Below are 21,196 nucleotides of genomic sequence, written 5' to 3' on the forward strand. Positions count from 1 at the left end.
TATTGTTGCCATCCTAGCAGTTGAGAGGGAATGAAATTCTAAATCAAAAAAATCTAAAGAAAGATGTGGCTCATCAGATCTCATAATAGAGAGTGCTGTGGTGGGAGAGAGACCAAATAAAACGTCTTTGCTCTTGGTTAGCTCTTAAGCATCCTCCATCCTTTGCATTTTGGAAAAGAGACTGGAGGTCTAGATTCCAGTTCTTCTCTTTGTTTTAACTTTATTTTTAGTTACCATTAATGCCATCAGTAGATGTGGATTTTTCATTTCATATGAAACATTTAATATTACTAGACCTTGACATGAAGGTCTCTGTTTGATAGATAATGCTTGGACTCACTATCCATTGCTCTTTTGCATTCCTGCAGGAAATACTCTGAAATATCCAGGAATAGTAGGTTTATTAGCTTGCTTGGGGTGCCATAACAAAATACCACAGGCTGGGTGGCTTAAACAACAGAAATGTATTAACTCATAGTTCTGGAGTCTAGAAAGTCCAAGATCAATGTACCAGCACATTTGGCATCTGATGAGGCCTCTCTTCCTGACTTGCAGATGGCAGCATTCTTGCTGTGTCTTCGAATGGCCTTTCCCCTGTGTCCTGGGTATGTGCATGGAGAGAGAGTGGTCTCTGTTATCTCTTTCTCTTCTTATAAACTCTATTGGATAGAGCTTCATCCTCAACCTCATTTAACCTTAATTACCTTTCTAAAGGGTCTATCTTCAAATACAGTCCCATTGGGAGTTAGGGCTTCAACATTTGAATCTGGGGGGACATAATTCTGTCCAAAACAATGGGTTTCCTAGAAATTCATGCAGCAGGAAAATATTGGGACTGAATATAAGCTGCTGTAGTGTTCATAATAGTCTCATTCTATGCCTTATATTTTATAAGAAGAATAGGGGTGTTTATAATGCAGTTCATTTAGTTTAGCTCCTGTTGGAAATTTTGAGAGCTCATATAAAGTAGAACTGTTTTAAATCTGTTTGCACTTCTGCGAAGCATGAAGTCAGTGTCATGTATTTTAGGGGTAATACCATGTCACGTTCAAAATGCTGTTTAAAACTGCAATCTAGAAAGTTGTTTTTAAATAGCTAGTGAATGATGTAGGTCACATATGATGTAGAACACCATTCATTATGGTTTAAAAATCTGCAGTATGTAGGAAAATTGTGTCTTTTTGACACCTTTATGAGATTATTAAGATAATACAGATCCATATATAGTCTTTGGATGTTGTAGGTTATAAATTACACCAGCTCACTTTAAGGATTTTTTTTTTTTTTTGCAGTGACTTGTTCAGTTTCAGTTACTTCTAGTTTTCCCCTAACAAAATCAGAGTAGTAGATGATGGAAAATATTCTAGTTTTAACGTGTAAGCATGTTACTCAGATTTTTTAAAAAATTAGAGTAGATGGTATCTGTTTGTGTGTAAAGCAACAAGGAACATTTAATTTTCTCTATTAAGTTGACAATTCAAAATATCTTATAATTAATTGAATTCCCTGCCCTCTCTCACACTTGCTTAGATTAAAATAGGAAAGAGCAAAAGAGATTGGTTGGCCCATGAGGTTGCAAGATTTTGAAGAAGATTGATTAAAGGTTGTAATCTTGAAGTCCATGTTTATTCCATGAATCTTATCTTAGAAGCTCTCAGCTGTTCAGAAGTCGGCATCTCTATTCCTGTAATTGTTTTGACAGGTGGCAGGAGTGATGTAGTCTTTTTCATCTCTTGCCTGGATATTTTGTCTTGGTTTACCTATATGTGTTGTTTTTAAATGGGAAACATCAAACTTCTCTGGCCAAATAGGATCCACGGCAACATAAAATCTTTGTGGGGGACTTAGGAACAGTTAATGTAGAGCTAATTGTAGTAAAGGCAGCATCTGACCTTCCTTTTTGGAGCATAGACTGATATATAACAGTTCCTCCTGAACTGTCACTTTCAGATCCCCATTTGTAAGGGGGAAATGAAGTGAAATAAGTAGAAAATTTTTCCAAATGAAAAGGAGATCATAAATCTGCTAAAAACAGATGACTGTGGTAAAAATCCAGATGGTATATAATATAGTTCAATAGTGAGATGCCCTGGAGCTAGTAAAAAAAAAAAAATCGACATAATAGAAGAAATTTGATATGATCAGAAATCTACTTTAAAGGGCACAATCTGTTTTTTAGATCAGAGAAGAGAAATAACAGAATTTGATAGTTGTGGCTTATAAATGTTATTTACATAATTAAGAAAAGAATGTGTCAACTGTGTAAGTTTTGACCACAAGGGATTTCGTGGCATTTTTAACATAGGGAGAAGGATTTGGCAAACAGAGGAGACTGTTGGGTCCCTAAATATCTCTATTGAGTATGGTTAAGTGGTTCCTTTGATTGTCAATAGTTGATACCACTGTCCACTAAAGTCATTTAACTAACTTAATTATTTGGATTATTTTAAGAAGTCTTGTGTCAATCAGGAGAGACTGGGTTATGCTGTAGAACAAAAGACTCCAAAAGCTCAATGGTATGGGTGTTTCTGTTGTGGCTCAGTGGTCATAAACCCAACTAGTATCCATGAGGACATGGGTTCCATCCCTGGCCTCACTCAGTGTGAGGGATCTGGTGTTGCTGTGAGTTGTGGTGTAGGTCTCAGACATGGCTCGGATCTGATGTGGCTGTGGCATAGGCTGGCAGCTACAGCTCTGATTCGACCCCTGGCCTGGGAACTTCCATGTGCTGTGGGTGCGACCCCCTACCCCACCCAAGGAAAAGGGAAACATGAAAGCCTCACCGAAGTCACTGGTCCATAGCAGTTTTGAAATCCCTCAGGACAGGTATCTTGACATGTAGAGGAGCAGAATGTTTCTTAATTAGGGTCTGATTCTTCCTTCTTGTTCATTGTTTTCAGAGGCCCTGGATCTTCCCTCTGGAGGATTCCTTTCTTGTATCTCCTTAGCCACAAGTGAAGTGGAGAGTAAAGAATTTGCTCTCCTTGGGAACTGAGCAACACTGTCTGCCTACTTCTTCCAAATAGAAGGTTGGGAGCCAAGGTGTCATGTTAAAACTTAGGGAGGCTGGTTCTTTTGGCAGCACAGTTCTCTCCAAAATCTATAAAGTTTTTTATCTGCTTCCAGTCAGTTCTATGTACTAGTAAACACATCTCTTTTTTTCTTGTTTTGAGAGGTGATTCTCAGATATGCTGCACTGATTTGCTCTCTCTTTCCTGCAGCTCTCTTTCTTGACTGTCGACCTAAAGAAAGTTATTTTGGGACTGACTGGCCTATCTTTCCAGCCCTTAAGGTAATTATTCTCACTGCTCCCTGACCACAAAACCATGGTCGTGTGTTTTAGGTTTTTGCTAGAGAAGCATTCTACTTCTGTACCAATTTCTGTACAGTCAGGGTGGACAAGAGTTATAATGTACTAATAAGGCATCTCTGAACCTTGGTGGCTTCACAGAGTTTCTTGCAAGTTTATGTTCTTGCTCACATTGGACATCCATTGTGGATTTGAGGACAGGGGGAACTCTACTCCTTCCACACTGTCAGACGCAGGAGTGTGATGCACCACCATCTTGTAGCTGTATGCTTTCTGAAATACTTGGTCTTCTTGATTGCCAGTGGTCTTGTGTTAATAAATAACTGTTTATTGGCAGCCTAGATTAAGTCACATTGCCCTGCCTAACTAAGGAGGTATATAAATTTAAGCAGAAATATAAATAGAAGAATACACAGTGTATATCAGGTGAAGTTATAAGTTAAGACAATAAACTAACTGTAAAAATATACACTAGCATTCCTTGACATACTAATCTCTTATTTCCTGGAAAACCTCCAAGTTAGAATGTGGAATTCTTAGAGTCTTGAGATTTCCACACCTCTAGAACATGGCTGTGCAGGAAGAACTGACCCATCTTCCCTTTTCTTCATGCCCTGGCCCAAATTCTGTACTATGAAGGAAACATATTTGGTTATGTCCACACCCCTGTAAACAGCCACCCCTTGGCCACTTCTTGGGGCTAGAGCTGCACACACGGTTGTATGATCTGTCTTCAGAAACAAGATCTGGGGGAAGGGGCTGTGCAATCCTAGTAGCAGACTTGAGGCTCATTGAGGAATTCCATGATTCTAGGATCCTGGAGCATAGGCTAGGAGAGGAGTGTGGGCTTGGGTGGTTATGTCCCCTTGGACACTTGGACTTCTCCCTCTAGAGGAGAGGGTTTGATCTGAATGTCTCTTGCCCAGGTTTAAAGGCAGTACTGAGGAAGTGTAATGTCTGTGTACCTAGAAAACGAGAATAGGATATAGATCAGCACAGAAATCTATACCATAGTCATGCTTACTAATTTAGCTTCCCAGATGGAGCTAGAGAGGGAAAATGTCTTGATCACCAAAGATGAGTATCATATTGTGACAATTATAATTTTTATTATAAATTCCCATTCTTATGTATTTGCTTATAGCAAATTTTCATCAGTCCTAGGTTATCAGACCTTATGCAGGTATTGGGACTATGTCATATCTTTCGGAGTGGCCCTTACCTTGTTACTGTGTAATAGGAACAACTAAGAAACTGTGAAATCCAGCAGTCACTAAGGGCAGTTAGCCTGGGTGCAGAATCCAGGTGATCAGATCAAATGCTAGCTCCACTACTTCACAGATGTTTGATATTGGGAAGGTTTTATTCTTTCTGAGCCAAAGTTTTCTTATTTGTAGAAAGAGGATAAAAATCACTTTTTCTCAGATTGTTGTGACAAGTAAAATACTATACACCAAGTGATCTACACAGAAAATAGTCATAGGTCAAGCTAAGGCTTTTTCTGTTAAAAATTATGAAAAACAGTAAGATTTTTCCTTCTTTCTTTTTTTTCCTGCTTTTTAGGGCCACATCTGTGTCATATGGAAGTTCCCAGGCTAGGGGTCAAATCAGAGCTGCATCTGCCAGCCACAGCCACAGGGAATCCAAGCTGCATCTGCAACCTATACCACAGCTCATGGCAACAAACACTCCATCCTTTTTTTTTTTTTTTTGTCTTTTTGCTATTTCTTTGGGCTGCTCCTGCGGCATATGGAGGTTCCCAGGCTAGGGGTCTAATCAGAGCTGTAGCCACCGGCCTACACCAGAGCCACAGCAACGCGGGATCCGAGCCGCATCTGCAATCTACACCACAGCTCACGGCAACGCCGGATCCTTAACCCACTGAGCAAGGGCAGGGACCAAACCCCCAATCTCATGGTTCCTAGTCGGATTCATTAACCACTGCGCTACGACGGGAACTCCAACACTCCATCCTTAACCCACTGAGCGAGGCCAGGGATCAAACCTGCATCCTCATGGATACTAGTCAGATTCGTTTCTGCTGAGCCTCAATGGGAACTCCCAAGATTTTTTAAAGAGCGAGTCTGAGACTTAGTACTGGGAGGATGACATAAGGGAGGAAGAAAGTGAGATCCCTGGAAGATAAAGTTCTTAGTCTAATATCCTGAAAAGAGTGCTTCGGGGCAGCCCTGGGCTCTTATCTCCAAGGAAGGTATGTCTTTACTATCTCAACCTAATAATCTCTCTTGAGTTTCAGTGTCCTGATTTTTTAAATGAGGATAATAAGAATTGCTTTGATGACCTTGATAAGGATCTTTGATAAAGTGTTGGAGATAAGAGCCAAGGGAATGGGTTGGGAAGTGCATAGGAGGTGAGGAAATGGGGATTATCTGTTTTCATTCTTTTCTGAAGTTAATCTGAGAAAGTTAGTCTGAAAACAGTAGGAGCTGGAGAGTAGTGTGAGTTTAGTGAAGGTTTTGTTTATTAAAGGTTGGGAATTATCAGAGCATGATTGTATGTTGGGCAGAAGTACCTCTAGTAGAAAGGGAGAGGATGATAATGGAGACGAAACTTTGGATAGAGAGGTGGTGCTAGGAAGGGAAATTTGTAGATTTAGAATTGGAAAGAGGAGTTCCTGTCGTGGCGCGGTGGAAAGGGTTCGATCCCTGGCCTTGCTCAGTGGGTTAAGGATCTTGCGTTGCCGTGAGCTGTGGTGTAGGTTGCAGATGTGGCTTGGATCTGGCATTTCTGTGGCTGTGGCCTAGGCCGGGGTCTATAGCTCCGATTAGACTCCTAGCCTGGGAATCTCCATATGCCAAGGATGCGGCCTTAAAAAGACAAAAAGACAAAAAAAAAAATTGGAAAGATGAGATACTCTGTCCAGTAGCTTTTTTTTTTTTTTTCTCCTCTCTCAGTGAAGTGTGAAGTAGCGATGTTAGCAGAGAGAGATGCATGTACAAGTGGGAGGAGTGGGAGATCACTTGGAAGAAAGAAGAGAAAGTGGGAAGTAATAAGAGTGAGGGAATGTTCTGGAGTTGTTGCGCAGGCTCTAGAACCCAGCTGAATCTGAGTTGACAGAGTCCTAGCTGTGATACCTCATCTCTAAACCCTCCATCTCCATTTCTCCTGCAGTAGCCTTTGCACTCTGTTGTTTCTGAGCATTTTTAATATTCCCTGAGGCATTCTGCAGTTACCCTGAGCTACCTAATGGGGCCGTCCATGTTAAATCCAAGGTACCTATTATTATTTGGTTAGCTTTCCTTTTTTTTTTTTGTCTTTTTTGTCTTTTTGCCATTTCTAAGGCCGCTTCCGAGGCATATGGAGGTTCCCAGGCTAAGGGTCTAATCAGAGCTGTAGCTACCAGCAGTGCGCCAGAGCCACAGCAGTGCGGGATCCGAGCCGCATCTGCGGCCTACACCACAGCTTACAGCAACACCAGATCCTTAACCCACTGAGCAAGGGCAGGGATCGAACCCTCAACCTCATGGTTCCTAGTCGGATTCGTTAACCACTGCGCCACGACGGGAACTCCTGGTTAGCTTTCTGATTACAAAATTGTATAGATTTTGAGTAGTCTCCTCAGCTTTGTCCCCTAGCTCTTGTAATTTTTTGGTGTGAGATGTTGTAGAGTGAGGTCTTTCAAAATGACTAAAAATTGTCTTCATCTCTGTCTAAGGTCACTGAAATGGACTGAATGTTTATGTCCACTCAAAATTCATATATTGAAATCCTAACCCCCAGTGTGATGCTATTTGAAGGTAATTAGGTCATGAGGATGGAACCCTCATGAATGGCATTAGTGCCCTTATGAAAAGATGCCAGAGAACTAGCCAGCTTTTTTGAGAATACAACAAGAAGTCAGCAGTCTGCAGCCCTGAAGAGGATTCTCACCTGAACCCATCATGCTGGCACCATGGTCTCACACTTCCAGCCTCCAGAACTGTGGAAAACAAATGCTTATTCTATAAGCATCCAGTCTATGGTACTTTGTTACCTGAACTCACCAAGACAGGCATGGTTATTTTTATATCCTAGAATTATAAAATCCTTTAATGTAGGTCGATAAACTATATCATCTTCCTGGTAAATGAAATGAAATTTCAGATAAATGAAATTTAAAGGAAAGTGCCCACAATATCGCCTACTGCTGCATCCTACTTTAATGAAGGTCTCAACTTCCTCTCAAGCCAACTTGCCATTGTCTTTACTCTGATTGTGCTCATCAAAAGCATTTCTTGGGCATTTGTATATGCATATTCTTTGCAAATCTAGTTGTACAGATATAGTACACATTCTAGAAGAGTTTAACTGTTTAAGAAAAATAGTGAACATGAACATGTTATAGCTGTGGTGGCATGGAAACAAAACGAACATGAAAAATCCAGTCAATTTTGTGGAATGTTTTAAAATGAAGAACTGTGCAAGTGTTACGCTTATGCTGTATATGCCAGGGTGACTGCGTTTAGCAATAGAGTGTGTGAGTGTACTTAGGAGTAATTATTGTTACTTACCAAGACTTACTGGGAAAACTTGCATTGTATGTCTTAGAAACCCAGTGGTGACATATAATGACCTGAGTTTCCTCATGGATCAAAAAGTAATAATAATGATGCATATCTCCTAGGGTTTTTATGAGGATTAAATTCAATAATATATGTATATAATATCGAGATTACACAATGATAAGCACCCAAAGGTTTCTTGTTAGAGTAATATTGCAAATACTCTATCAGAAATGGACAGATTCAGCAGACAAATAATCAAGAAAGACATAGTTGAAAATAATAAGACCCATCAATCAACTAAACATAATTGACATCTATAGTCTACTTTTACTAACAGTAGCAGAATATACATTCTTCTCAAGCTCACATGGAACATTCACCTAATAGACCACATTGTGGGCCATAAAATGCATCTTAACAAATTTAAAAGAATAGAAATCTTATGATATATGCTCTCAGACCACAATGGAGTTAAAGTAGAAATTAATAATAGACAACTGGAAATTTTTCAAAATACATGCAGATTAAATAACAGGTCAAATAAAATATCTTAAGAGAAATTTTAAAATATTTTGAACTAAATAAAATTTAACACAGTTTATTAAAATATGTTGGATGCAGCAAAAGCAGTGCTTAGAGGGAAACGTATGGTATTGAATGCATATGCTAGGAAAGAAGAAAGACCTAAAATCAGTTACACCTTAGGGAACTAGAAAAAGATGAGCAAACTAATCTTAAGTGAGCAGGAAAGAAGTAATAAGAGAGCAGAAATCAATGAAATTTAAAATTGGAAATCAGTAAAGTGATGGCACCAAAATTGATTCTTTGGAAAGATCAATAAAATTAATTAGCATCTAATAAGACTAAAAAAGGAAAGGGGGATACAAATCACTAATATTAAAAATGAAGGGCATCACTTAATATCCCTTGTACATTAAAAGGGTAATAAAGGAATATGATGAATTACTCAATGGCCACAAATTTGACAACCTAAATGAAATGGACCACCTCTTTAAAAGACAGTCTGCCAAAACAGAAGAATAAACAATCTGAAGAGGACTCTATTAAGTAATTTAAATATCTTCCAAAACAAAAAGCACCAGTCCCAGATGGTTTTACTGGTGAACTCTACCAAACATTTAAAGAAGAAATTATGCCAGTTCTCTATAATCACTTTCAGAGGATAGAGGCAGAGGGAATACTTTTTAAATGCATTCTATGAGGCTAGCATTATCCTAATAGCAACACTTAACAAGTAATTATAGCAGGGTTGTAGCATACAAGTTTAATATTCAAAAGCCAAATGATTTCTTATATACCAGCAATGAAAAAAATGAAATTTGAAATTAAAAACACCTTCCCATCAATTTTGCTATGAACCTAAAACTGCTCTTAAAAATTAAATCTTTTAAAATAGATATTGAAAATATGGAATTATGAGTTCAGACAATGCCTTAGCTTACCTTTCACTTCTTGATTTTTGAAGCGAGTAGACTGTGTTAAGGTAACAAGGAAAAAACATTTCTCCAGAGAATTTGTTCCTTAAACATAGAAAAATAGAATTCTTTATTTATGATTTGACATAGAGCTACATAGTAGACTCTTACACACAGTGAGTAAAATACTTGTTCACAAATGGATGTTATTTTAGTGTTAAAAATAGATGTACGCAGGATTAGGGACAGAAGGAGTTGTGGGGAAGGAGGTGGGGTGTGCTTATAAAGGGCAATATGAGAGAGGGAGATCCTTGTGATAGACTCATCAGTATCTTGACTATGGGATTGATCTGTAAGCCTGCAGGTGATCAAATTCTATGGAACAAAATACACACAAGTAAAATGAAACTAGGGAAATCTCAAAAGACCGTTATGTTATACTAATATGAATATATCGATTGTGATATTGTTCTTTAGTTTTGTGAAATGTTACCATTGGGGAAACTGAGTAAAGGATACTCAACATCTCTCTCAAAGCTGCATGTCAGAGTTCCCCTTGTGGCTCAGTGGAAATGAATCTGGCTGGTATCCATGAGGATGAAGGTTTGATCCCTGGCCTTGCCCAGTGGGTTAAGGATCAGTGTTGCTGTGAGCTGTGGTGTAGGTTGCAGACCCGGCTTAGATCTTGCATGGTTGTGGCAAAGGCTGGCAGCTACAGCTCTGATTGGACCCTAGCCTGGGAACTTCCATATGCCACAGGTGTGGCCCTAAAAAGACAAAAAACAAAAACAAAAAAACCCCTCCATGTGAATCTGTGATTATTTCAATAAAATTTCAATTAAAAAATTCATACAAAACAACTCTATAAAACTAAGAAAATTATTTTTGTTTTTAGGTTTTTCCTGCCTGATTGACACCATAGTCATCATTGGCTTTTGTAAGTTGATATTTTAATTTTTTTATTCTTCACCCCAACATTTAATATTTTCTTATTACATGAAAATATTTTTCTGGGGCGTTCCCATCGTGGCTCAATGTTAATGAATCCGACTAGGAACCATGAGGTTGCAGGTTCGATCCCTGACCTTGCTCAGTGGGTTAAGGATCCGGTATTGTGTAGGTTGCAGACGTTGCTCAGATCCTGTGTTGCTGTGGCTCTGGTGTAGACCAGCAGCTACAGCTCCAATTAGACCCCTAGCCTGGGAACCTCCATATGCCACAGGAGCATTCCAGAGAAGGCAAAAAGACGACAAAAAAAAAGACAAAAAAATATTTTTCTGGAGAATCTAAGCAAAAATTGGAGCAAGACTTTATTACTTGGTTTTTATATTAAGGGTCGTTTCACTTTTTCTGATCCCATTAGGTGATAGTTATTTCAAGGAAGTTTGAATTACACGTCTTGGGCTAGGGCCATCTGTTTCTTTGGAGTGACTTCCTATCAGGGTTATGATTAGCAGGAGCAAAGTGCTGTCTAGGGAGCTGAGGTTGAACATACATTCATCCTGCTGGAATCACAGTCTTCACTTAGAACGTCCTTGTGGCGGATGGTAAGACGCACACAGCATTCTGGGAGAAAGCTGCTGGTGTGAATGGTTTGATTAATGAGGAATAATGAATCATTTCATTTATCTGTGAAAATCTGGCAATTAGATGAAAGGAAGAGAGGATTTGAGGTTGGGAGAACTTTATTATTTTATCATTTGGAGTATATATATTTTTGTTCTGTAACTTTTTCTTTGTAGTATATTGAAAAAAATTAAATCTCCTGTTTTAGCAATAGGTAGGTTTTTTGGTTTTTTGTTTGTTTGTTTTTGTTTTTTAATTCAGTGAAATCTAAACATTTGAAATAAGGAGACTGAAAAACTTTTTTAACTTGGGAAATGATTTATTCCCTATATCACGGAAAATATTTACAATGTTAAGTGGCTAATCTCTCCACCTTAGCCAAACATTTTTCTTCCTTGATCTTCCTCATCTCAGTAAATGGCAACTACATTCCTCCAGTTGCTTAGACAATCTCTTTGGCACCATCATCATCTCTTTTCGTCACCTTCTGTACACCCAGTTGTCAGGAAATACTGTCAGCTCCACTTAACGATATCCAGAAGATGACTGCCTCTCACCCATCTTCCACCACCATACTGGTCCAAGCCGTCATCATCTTTTTATTAAAAAAGCCTCCTGTTTTCTCTGCTTTTATGCTTTCTCCCTTATAATGCATTCTCCAAATGGCAGCCAGATAAATTATTTAAAACTCTTTAAGTCTGATCATGTTACTTTTCTGCTCCAGTGGCACTAGTTCCTCTCTTTACAGAGGCTTATCAACTTCTCCATGATATGGGCCCCCATTACCTCAGATCTGAACTTACCTTTTACTGCTCCCCCTCACTCACTGCTTTAGCTATACCAATATTCTCATTCCTACACTGGGGTTTTGCAATTATTGTTCCCACAAATTACCACGTGCTTCCTTACCTCCTTCAAATCTTTGCAAAATTGTCATCTCACCCAGGCCTTCCCTGACCAGCTAATTTCAAATTACCACTGTTTCTTCCTGTGTTACCCTCCCAGCACTTCCTGTCTCTATAGTACTTAATTTTTTAACCACCTTGTGGTATATATTTTACTTGGCTGTCTCTCTTTATTTGAAGATGAGCTCCATGAAGGTAGGGATTTTTGTGTGTTTTATTTATAAAGGTGGGAAAGTGGGATGGGGGAAATGGATTGTGTAGTAGTTACTGACTTTGCCTAATATGACTTTATCTTGTTGCCTCTGACCACAGAGATGGGTAAGTGAAAAAAGCAACTAAAATCTCATTTGGTTGTATATTTCCAAGGATTGTTGGGAGAAGAACTAGGTTTGAAATTTCTTCTAAGAATATACTTTATTTTCTTTTCAGTGCTTGTTTGATTAGACCTTCTTTGGTAAAAATGAATAGATACTGATTCTTTTAGTAAATGACTCTTAATACCATTTTTTAACCGAAAATTTATAGTGTTCAATAAGAATTTAGTTCCAGAAGTGCTCTTTTTGGGAGCTGTAAACCCATTGTGGCTCAGTGGGTTAAGAACCTGAGTCTCCATGAGGATGTGGGTTTGATCCCTGACCTTGCTTAGTGGGTTAAGGATCCAGTGTTGTCACAAGGTGCAGCACAGGTCACAGACGCAGCTCGAATCTGACATAGTTGTGACTGTTGTGTAGCCCTGCAGCTAAGGCTCCAATTTGACCACTAGTCTGGGAACTTCTATATGCTGCAGGTGTGGCCTTAAGAAAAAAAAGGTGGGGGGGGGAAGCTGTAAATTAGAGAGCAGACAGTATGGTGGATAGCACAAGTTTTAGAACCAAGCGTAACCTGGCTTGAATTCTGACTGTGATGCCAACAAGTACATGACTATAAGCAAGTTAATGAACCTTCCTTAGCCACAGTTTGTCTTATATGAAATTATAATAATAACAGCTATGAGCCTTATGAGGATTAATTGAGGTGGCAGACCTGGTCATTAGCAACATTAAGTAACTATTAATCCTTTAATCCTATATTGCTCAGAATTATAAGCTTGAGATACTACTAATTATTTAACAGTGTACTCTGTAGAAAAGACAATCTTTTACTATTTATGTCATTATGTATAGTAAATTTTGAAAAATTATATATATTTTATAGGAAAGAAAATTAGGTGACATGGGCTGCTCCGTAATGGACCCCAGACTAATTTTTTTTCATTTTTTTTTTAGCTTTTAAGTAATTTCTACATTTTAGCAATGCGGAAAGGATGGAATGAGACAATGGAAATTTGTCAGTACTTGTTGGTAAATATAAAGCACTAATGCACATTTAAAGAATTGGAAATTCATTCTGAGGGGACTTCCACCATTACTTTTTAGCTGTGATGTAGTTACAGGAACTAGATTTATTCTCCTGCATTAGCAAAAACAAAAACCAAACAAACAAATAAAAAAACCCAAAAAATAACACCCATAAAATATATGAAATAAAGGTTTTTGGATATTGGACGACAAGTGGCATAAGACCATTAACCTTGAGAAAAAGGAAACAAATGATGTGCCCAAGACCACAATTTAAAAAGGGGAATCCAAACACAGCCCAGTAGTCACCTTAAATTGAGGTAATAAAGCTGGAAATTCAGGGAGGTTGAGAAAGTTGGAATTTGCAGGATGAGGGCCAGAGAGAAGAGACTTGCACAGAGAGAGAGAGCTCTGGAGATCTTTAAAGGGTGCCTTTAGCTTAGTGCTGATTAGTGCATTATTAGGAGAGAACTAACCAAGGCTGGGAGAAAAACCACTGGGAAGGTAAGGATAGCTCATGTAGGTCTGGGAAGTGTGCATCCCATCATTTAGAGTAGAAAAACTTTGTAATCCAAGTGGCATTAGATGGAGTGCTCAGCAGGGTACTCCATGTGAGGCAAAATTAGCCCTAGACCAAAGGTTGCTCTGATCCTACTAAAAAAATCTTAAAAAGTAAGCCATTAAAGAGGGATCATAAAGCTTTTTTACTAAGGGACAGATGGAAAACACTTTGGGCTTTGCAGACAATATGACCTCTGCTGCAACTACTTACCTCTGACCATATAATCTTAAAGCCATCATAGATAATATGTAAATGAATGGGGATGGCTGTATTTTAATAAAACTTTATTTATAGAACTAGACTGGGCTAGATGTGGCTTGTGGACCATAGTTTGCAGACTCCTAGTTTAAAGGGTCAAATTGTTTCTAGCTGCTTAACTCCAACCCAGAACCAAGCTCAACAATATTTAAAGAAACACAATATATCCAGCACCTAACAAGATAAATTATGCAATGTCTAGTATTCAGTCAAAATTTACCAGATATGCAAAGAAACAGGAAAATTCAACAGTGAAGAGAAAATAAAAATGGAAATGAAACAGATTTCATAAAGATTTAATAAATAGATTTTAAGGCATTTAATACAATTTAATAAACATAAACAAAAATATTAAAGCAATTGTTATAACCAAGTTCCATATATTCAAGATAGTAGAGGAAGCCTAAATTTATTAAGGAGAGATACACAAAAGCTATAAAATGACCTAAATTTATCTTCTAGAGACAACATAAGTTTTTTTGAGGTGAAAAATATACTGGATAGGATTAACAGCAGATAAGACATTAGAGAAAGAAAAATTGCAAAAGAAAAAAGTTGAAGACACAGCAATAGAAATTATACAAAATAAAATACATGCAGACACTTACTCAAAGCCTGGAAAAAAAGACCAACAGTGAACTGTAGGATAACTTTAAACAGCAAAATGTGTCTAATTGGAGTCCCAAAGGAGGGAGGGAACAGAAAAAACATTAAAAAAAAATAATGGCTGAAAGTTTGCTAAATTTGATGAAAACAGTAAGCCCACAAATCTCTGGAGCTCAACAAATACCTAGCAAGTACCCCCCCCCCCCAAAAAAAAAGAAAAAAGAAAAATTACACCAAGGCACACCATAATCAAATACTTTAAAACTAATAATAAAGAGAAAGATTTTTAAGGCTGATAAGAAAAAATATAAATTCAGAAGAACGAAGAATGATGGCAGACTTTTTATCAAAAGCAATGCAAGCCAGATAATAGTGTAGCTGTGTCTTTAATGAAAAACTGTCAAACTTGAAATCTATACTAGCGAAAATATGTTTCAAAAAATATAGTGAAATAAGACTTTTTCAGACATAAAAGAGATGAAGTAATTAATCACCATTAGACCTACACTGCAGGAAATGTTAAAGGAAGCCCTGACGAAGAAGGAAAATAATACCAAGTAGAAATAAAGAGCACCAGAAATGGTAATTACCTAGGTAAATGCATAAGATTTTTAAGTTTTAAATTTTTTTAAAAAAGATTGTTTGAACAAAAATAGTGACAATGTAGTGGAGGTTTGTAATATGCAAAAGGTGTGACAATAATTGCACAGAGGTCAGGAGGGGAAAATTGAAATATAAAATTAAAGTTTTTATACCTATAAGAGATACAATATCCCTTGAAAGTATGTTGTAATAAGTTAAGGATATAACTGTAAGCCTAAGTCAACCACTAAAGTATATTTTAAAAGTTATAAACCAAAGGAGATAAATCAGGAAAAAAAAAATCAGTTCAAAAGAAGGCAGGGAATAAAAGGAAAAGGGAATGGAGAACAGAAGGGACAAATACAAAATAAGTAGCAAGATGCAACATTTCAACCTAACTGTATTAATAAACACATTAAATATAAATGGCCTAAAAAGTTTCATTGAAAGGCAAAGAATGTCAGATTCAATTTTTTTAAAGTAACTAACTATATGCAGCCTACCAAAAAATGCATATCATGTATATAGACACAAATTATAAGCTAAGGATGGAAAATAATATACATTTTAGCGCTAGATCTCAAAAAAGCCTAGAGTGGCAATATTAATATCAGAAAAAGTAGAAATGAGAACGAAGTATATTGCCAGACAGAAAGAGGAGGGTTCTTTTATAATGATAAAAAGGTAAATTCATCAAGGTAAATTCATCTTAAATGTTTATGTACCTAATATAAGCAAAAATAAACACCCCACAAGAATACTCAGATTTCAATACCCTTCTCTCAATAGATACATTAAGGAGATAACAAACCAATAGAGATGCAGAAGACTTAAACAGTGCTATCAACCACCTTTAGCTAATTGACAGTTATAGAACACTTAACAAAAGAAGAATACACATTATTTTCAAGCCTACCCAGAACATTTTATCAGGACAGACCATATTCTAGACAAGAAAACAAGTCAATTAATTTACAAGCATTTAAATCATATGAAGAATGTTCTCTGACCATAATGGTATTACATCAGAACAGAAAGGAATCTGGAAAAATTTAACTGAACAACACACTTTTAAATAACCTAGGGGCACATTCTAGGCCATATGGAATACCTTAAATTTAAAACAATGGCAGTCATACAAAACACATTCTCAGACTACAATTAAAATAGAAATTAATAACAAAAAGATAGTGTGAAAATTCTCAAATATTTTGAAATTAACACACTTCTACATAATGCATGCATCAAAGAAATCTCACAAAGAATTTACAAACACTTGAAAATAAAATGAAAATATAGTCTCTAAAAATATGTGGATCCAGCTAAAACAGTACTTAGGAACTTATAGCATTAAAATGCATATATTAGAAAAAACTAGAATCAATAACCTAACTTTATGAAACTAGAGAGAGAAGAACAAATTAAGCCTAAAGCAGCCAGAAGAAAGCAGTAAACAGAGAAGTTAACAGAATGGAAAATACAAAAATGATATATGAAAATCAAAACAAAAAGCTAGTTTTTTGAATAAGATTAATAAAATGATAAACCTGTAGCGAGACTAACGAAAAGAAGCCATACATTACCTATATCAGGAAGGAAAGAGGAGCTGTAATTACTGACCTCATGGATTTTACAGGACTAATGAGAACCTCTGCCCACAATTTGAGAACTCAGATGAAATGTGCCTGTTCTTAGCTACAAACTACCAAAACTCACTCAAGGAGAAATAGATTACCTGAACAGCCCTATATCTATTAAAGAAATCATAATAATAGCATGTATGAAAAACAAACAAAACCACAACCGATAACAAATTTAGCAGCAAAGAAAACACTCAGTCCCAAATGGTCTGGTGAATTTTACCAGAAAACCCACATGACATAAACGAGTAATTGGTTAGTTTTTTCAACTGAATGAAAATGAAACATTATTTCCAAATAATTAGGATGCAACTATAGCAGTGCTTAGAGGGAAACTGATAGCATTCTTATCAGGAAAGAACAGTCTCAAATTAATGGCTCAAGGTGAGGGATTGTTCAAATTACCTTCAAATATCTGAATGTCATTTTCTAAAAAACATGTTTGTTTCATGTTGTTGGAGGAGACAATTAAGGGTGGTTATAAAAAGTCAATTCTTAGCCCTTCATAGGAAAGAAAGAACCATCAAACTTCCACAACCATGGGCTGAGTTTCTTTAGTGAGACGTGCTTCCTTGGACCTTCTTAAGAATTCTTCCCAACCATTAATCTGACATAAATGGTAGTGATGGAAAAAAGTATTTCTCAGTGTTGGTAGGCCATAGATTAACATGCACATTTAAACTGATGTATTATATATAGTAGTTAGTGCAATGTAAGAATGAGCAGTCATTTTAAAAATAACAAAACTGTAGAATCAGAAGGAGACTTACCTGGTGTTTAGTTAAACAGCAGTGGCCTCCCATTCTCTGCCTTTTTTTTTCATATCAAAGCCTCAGATTAAAAAATGTTTTGAGGGGGGATCCATTTCAGTCTGCCAAGCAGCAGAAGTAGTGAAGGACAACTCAATAAAATCGCTGAACGACGTATTCAGAATAGAGCAAATCCCAGGAAGCTCAAGGACAGTGGGAATGTTCTAGACATGCTTGTGTACTAGGTAAAAATTGGATAAGTGCCCCTTCCTCTCGAAAGCCTTTTCTCTCTCCCAGACTTGGAGGCCTGTCTGTCTTCCCACAGTATTTAGTGCACTCTGAACTCAGCATCTTTGTACCACTATCTGTCAATAACATATTATGAAAATTGAGACAAGGAGTGAGAAATAAGGTTTATTACCATTCACCACTGGCAGTCTTTTCTTGTACTAGAAAGTTAATCCATTTTTTCCTGTTGAGTAGCATTAGGGTCAAATGAAGTAAGATGTATATTAGTTCTCCGTAAACTTTTAAAGCACTAGCTACATACAACAAATATTCCTATAAAGTATTTTTGTCTTTGGCAACAGTCTGAATTTCTGCCTAGCACGAATACATTTCTACTTAAAATGATTAAATGGCAAGAAGTAAAATTGATTGTACAGAAAAACCACATTGCTGCTTTATAGCAACCAGGGATTTGCCTCAATTAGTTTATTTTTTTAAAAAGACAATTAATGTTTCTATTTTATGTAGTAGCTCATATTCTATGACAGTTCAATTTTGGTTTATTACTTGGCCCTATAAAATCCTCAGTTTGAGTGCTAGATTTTTAGGGCTGGAGGGAATCATGTAATCCAGAGGCTGAAAGTTAAATTTTATGTCTTTTCTGAAAAAAGGAAGCATTTTTTCCCTTTTAATAAGTTTTATATTGGTTTGATTTTCAACATCAATAATAACAGCTACCATTATCAAGCATTTCTTACATGCTAACACTGCTCTAGGTCCTTTATACAGGTTATCTAATTTGATCCTTCACAAACCACATGAAAGAAGGTTTTATTGTTCCTCTTTACAGATGAGGGAACTGAGGTTCTGGAAATACCGTTAATTGCTTAGTTTACAAAACTACTAAAAAAGAGAAACAAACATTTGAATGTGGACCTGACACCAGAGTCCATACTCTTACACCACCTCCTTAAATCACCCGTTGAGTGCATTGGGCTTAGAAATGGGTTATGATTACTTACTTAATATAATTATGGAGAGAGAACATCAGTAAATAATTATATGCAGGCATGGTAGCTAGTGGAAACAGCATGGGATTTAGAAACAGTATTTAAAGTCGTGACTCATCTACTTATTTGTTCTGTGACTTTGGCAAATCAATTTATTGCCTCTCTTGAGGCTTTTTTCCTCATTCAAAAATAGAAATTCATAAAACCACCTATCTCAGATGGTTACGGTGAAGATGAAATTGATGTTTCTAAGTGCTTTGTAAATGCTTTTGAAAGGTATATAAATGAATTGATGAGTGTGTTCCGTCATTTGCCATAGCCTTTCTTCAAGTAGTAAATTCTCTGAGTGCTTTTAAGAAATGATTTGATTTATAGAAACGTAGCGAGTTTCCAGAGCAGCTCTATTGAATTAGCGCGATCTAATGTAGAAGAACCTTCTGCTCCGATGATGAGCTTTCTCCGATGAGGTACGCCGTTTTTGAGGAACGGTTATTTCACAATCCTTTGTGAAGGAATTCTTCACAGATGTTTCTGTCTCCATTTTGGAAGAGTAGGGAGACAGCGAGGCCAAAGTGGATCAGTGCCAGCGTCAGCTTTGAGGTTCCTAATATAACTGTCACACTGAGCCTACCAAGAATTCTGCTACCTTTCCTGCCCAGTTGGGAGTTCTGTATTTTCTAAGTGTATTTCTGTCTGAGTTTGAGAAACCTGAAAGTCTTCACCTTGAGGGCTGTTCAGCCCCTGGTCCTAAAAGGACTTCAAATGAATAATCAGCGAATGGACCCCCCAGGTCCGTCCCACAGTGCGTCCGATGGGCACGTGGGGAGGTTATGTTCTGTGTCAAGGAATGAGTTCTCCATACCTTTCATTCCAATATTGTTTATTTTCTTTTTGGTTAAGGAATTTTGAAACTTAACCCATCTTTTCCCGTGTTTACTCAGGATTAGTGGCAGAAATGGAGTGGAGCACAATGAAATGAACACGTTTTGTTACCACCTTTCATGACCGTGGTGTCCAAGTAGCCTTTCGGTATGCAGTGGAGACTTTGGAAAATCTTGTAAATCTGTGTGTTCAGTAGAGGTAACCAATCAGGATAATCCACTTTCTTCCCTGGCCCCTCTGGCTCTCCCCTCCCCCTCGCCAACCCTCCTCACACCCGCAAACACACACACACACACACACACACACACACACACACACACGCACAGCTCGGTCACCCACAGACTGTCGTTCACAAGCTTGGCTTACCGGTTGCGGCAATTCCCTAGCTCACATCAAAAAGCTACCTGATTTATCTCTGTGCAAAACCGGGGCTCTCTCTTTAGGTTGCATGGCCTTTGCTGGGGATGAGGCCTGAGGGAAGCCCCGGGACTTACAGCTCGAAGGTCATTGTGTGGTAATCCTTCATTGGGTGTGAGGGAAGAAGGGCAGGGCCTAGAGCCATCTTCCTACCACCCCTGGAACCATTACGAAGAGGGTGTCCCGATCGTTTGGGTAGGTGACAGGAAAGAAATCGCAGATGAAGTGAGACCGTCGTCACTTGTGGGATCGCGGGGTGGAAAAAGAAAGGGAGAGCGAGCAGGCGAAGTTTATTTATGGCACGTCGGGGGCCACGGCGGCTCAGTGGGCCCTGGAAGCGGAGGACTTCCCTTGGTGCTTGTTTTCTCCCTCTGACCTTGGATGAACTAGCGAGCAGTATATTATGCCGGGTGATTGTGCTGGTTTGTCATGGTTAGCATTCTGGACTGTCACTGGAATGTAGGAAACGGATGAATTTGAATTGAACCATGAGGTGGTCTGCCGGGCCCTCTCCTTGTCTCGGGGAACCTGTCGCTGTTTGTCTGGGCCTGGCCTGATGAAAGCAATGGAGGGAAAGAGAGGTGGGCCTTTGATCTCTTTGTTGCAGCTGCTCCCTGGGAACTCGCTGAAATCAATGCCCTGTTTTCCTGAAGGAATGAATGGCTCTGCCTAACTAGCTTTGTGAAGCCTTGGGGGAATTCACTGCCTCTGTTTATTGACAGCTGAAAAGGAGCACATGGGGTGGAATGGACCTTCTTGTGAAAACCAGGCACAGGGAAAATTAGACCTCAATTTAACACAGAGGAATTTGGAAATTCACCCCAAAGGAGACGGTGGTTTCTCATGCTTCCATTAGAATTACTCAAGTTTGGGGCTAGTGTGTAATGAACAATGGAGGTTCTGTCACAACTGTGTTATAAATAGGAATATGATATGCATAATAAATGATGTTAAGTAGAAGTTGGTTCAACACCCTCAGTTTTTTAAACACAGAAGTGGAGAAAGACGAATGTTAACCATGATGCAATCAGGTGATGCTTTTGCTTTAAGAAGAAAAGGGAAAAAAAAATGATCCTTAAAATCAGCATTGTTAATATGCTGTCACAGAGTCTCTAGAACGTGTCTCTCACTCATGTTCCAAAACATCTTTGAACTTTGGGTCTCGGTTTCACTCGCTCCGGCTCTCTGTGCTGCTCTGGATTG

At 38.0% G+C, this 21,196-nt stretch overlaps 1 protein-coding gene across 15 annotated transcripts in view; it reads left to right on the forward strand.

Annotated features, from left to right (window-relative positions):
- PLAGL1 (PLAG1 like zinc finger 1) overlaps positions 1-21,196 on the forward strand; it is a 100,338-nt gene that overhangs the window by 46,763 nt on the left and 32,379 nt on the right. For 10 of the 15 annotated variants that reach the window (XM_047770024.1, XM_047770035.1, XM_047770026.1 and 7 more), the window contains one exon: positions 10,147-10,188. The exons of 4 other annotated variants lie outside the window; for them this stretch is intronic. The gene's annotated coding sequence lies outside the window, so the exon portion shown is untranslated. Of the gene's footprint in view, positions 1-3,221; positions 3,293-10,146; positions 10,189-21,196 lie in introns of all 15 variants that reach the window. One more of the 15 variants, XM_047770022.1, reaches the window with a different exon arrangement.

Source organism: Phacochoerus africanus, chromosome 2 (genome assembly GCF_016906955.1).
Source record: "Phacochoerus africanus isolate WHEZ1 chromosome 2, ROS_Pafr_v1, whole genome shotgun sequence".
Taxonomy (NCBI): Eukaryota; Metazoa; Chordata; class Mammalia; order Artiodactyla; family Suidae; genus Phacochoerus; species Phacochoerus africanus.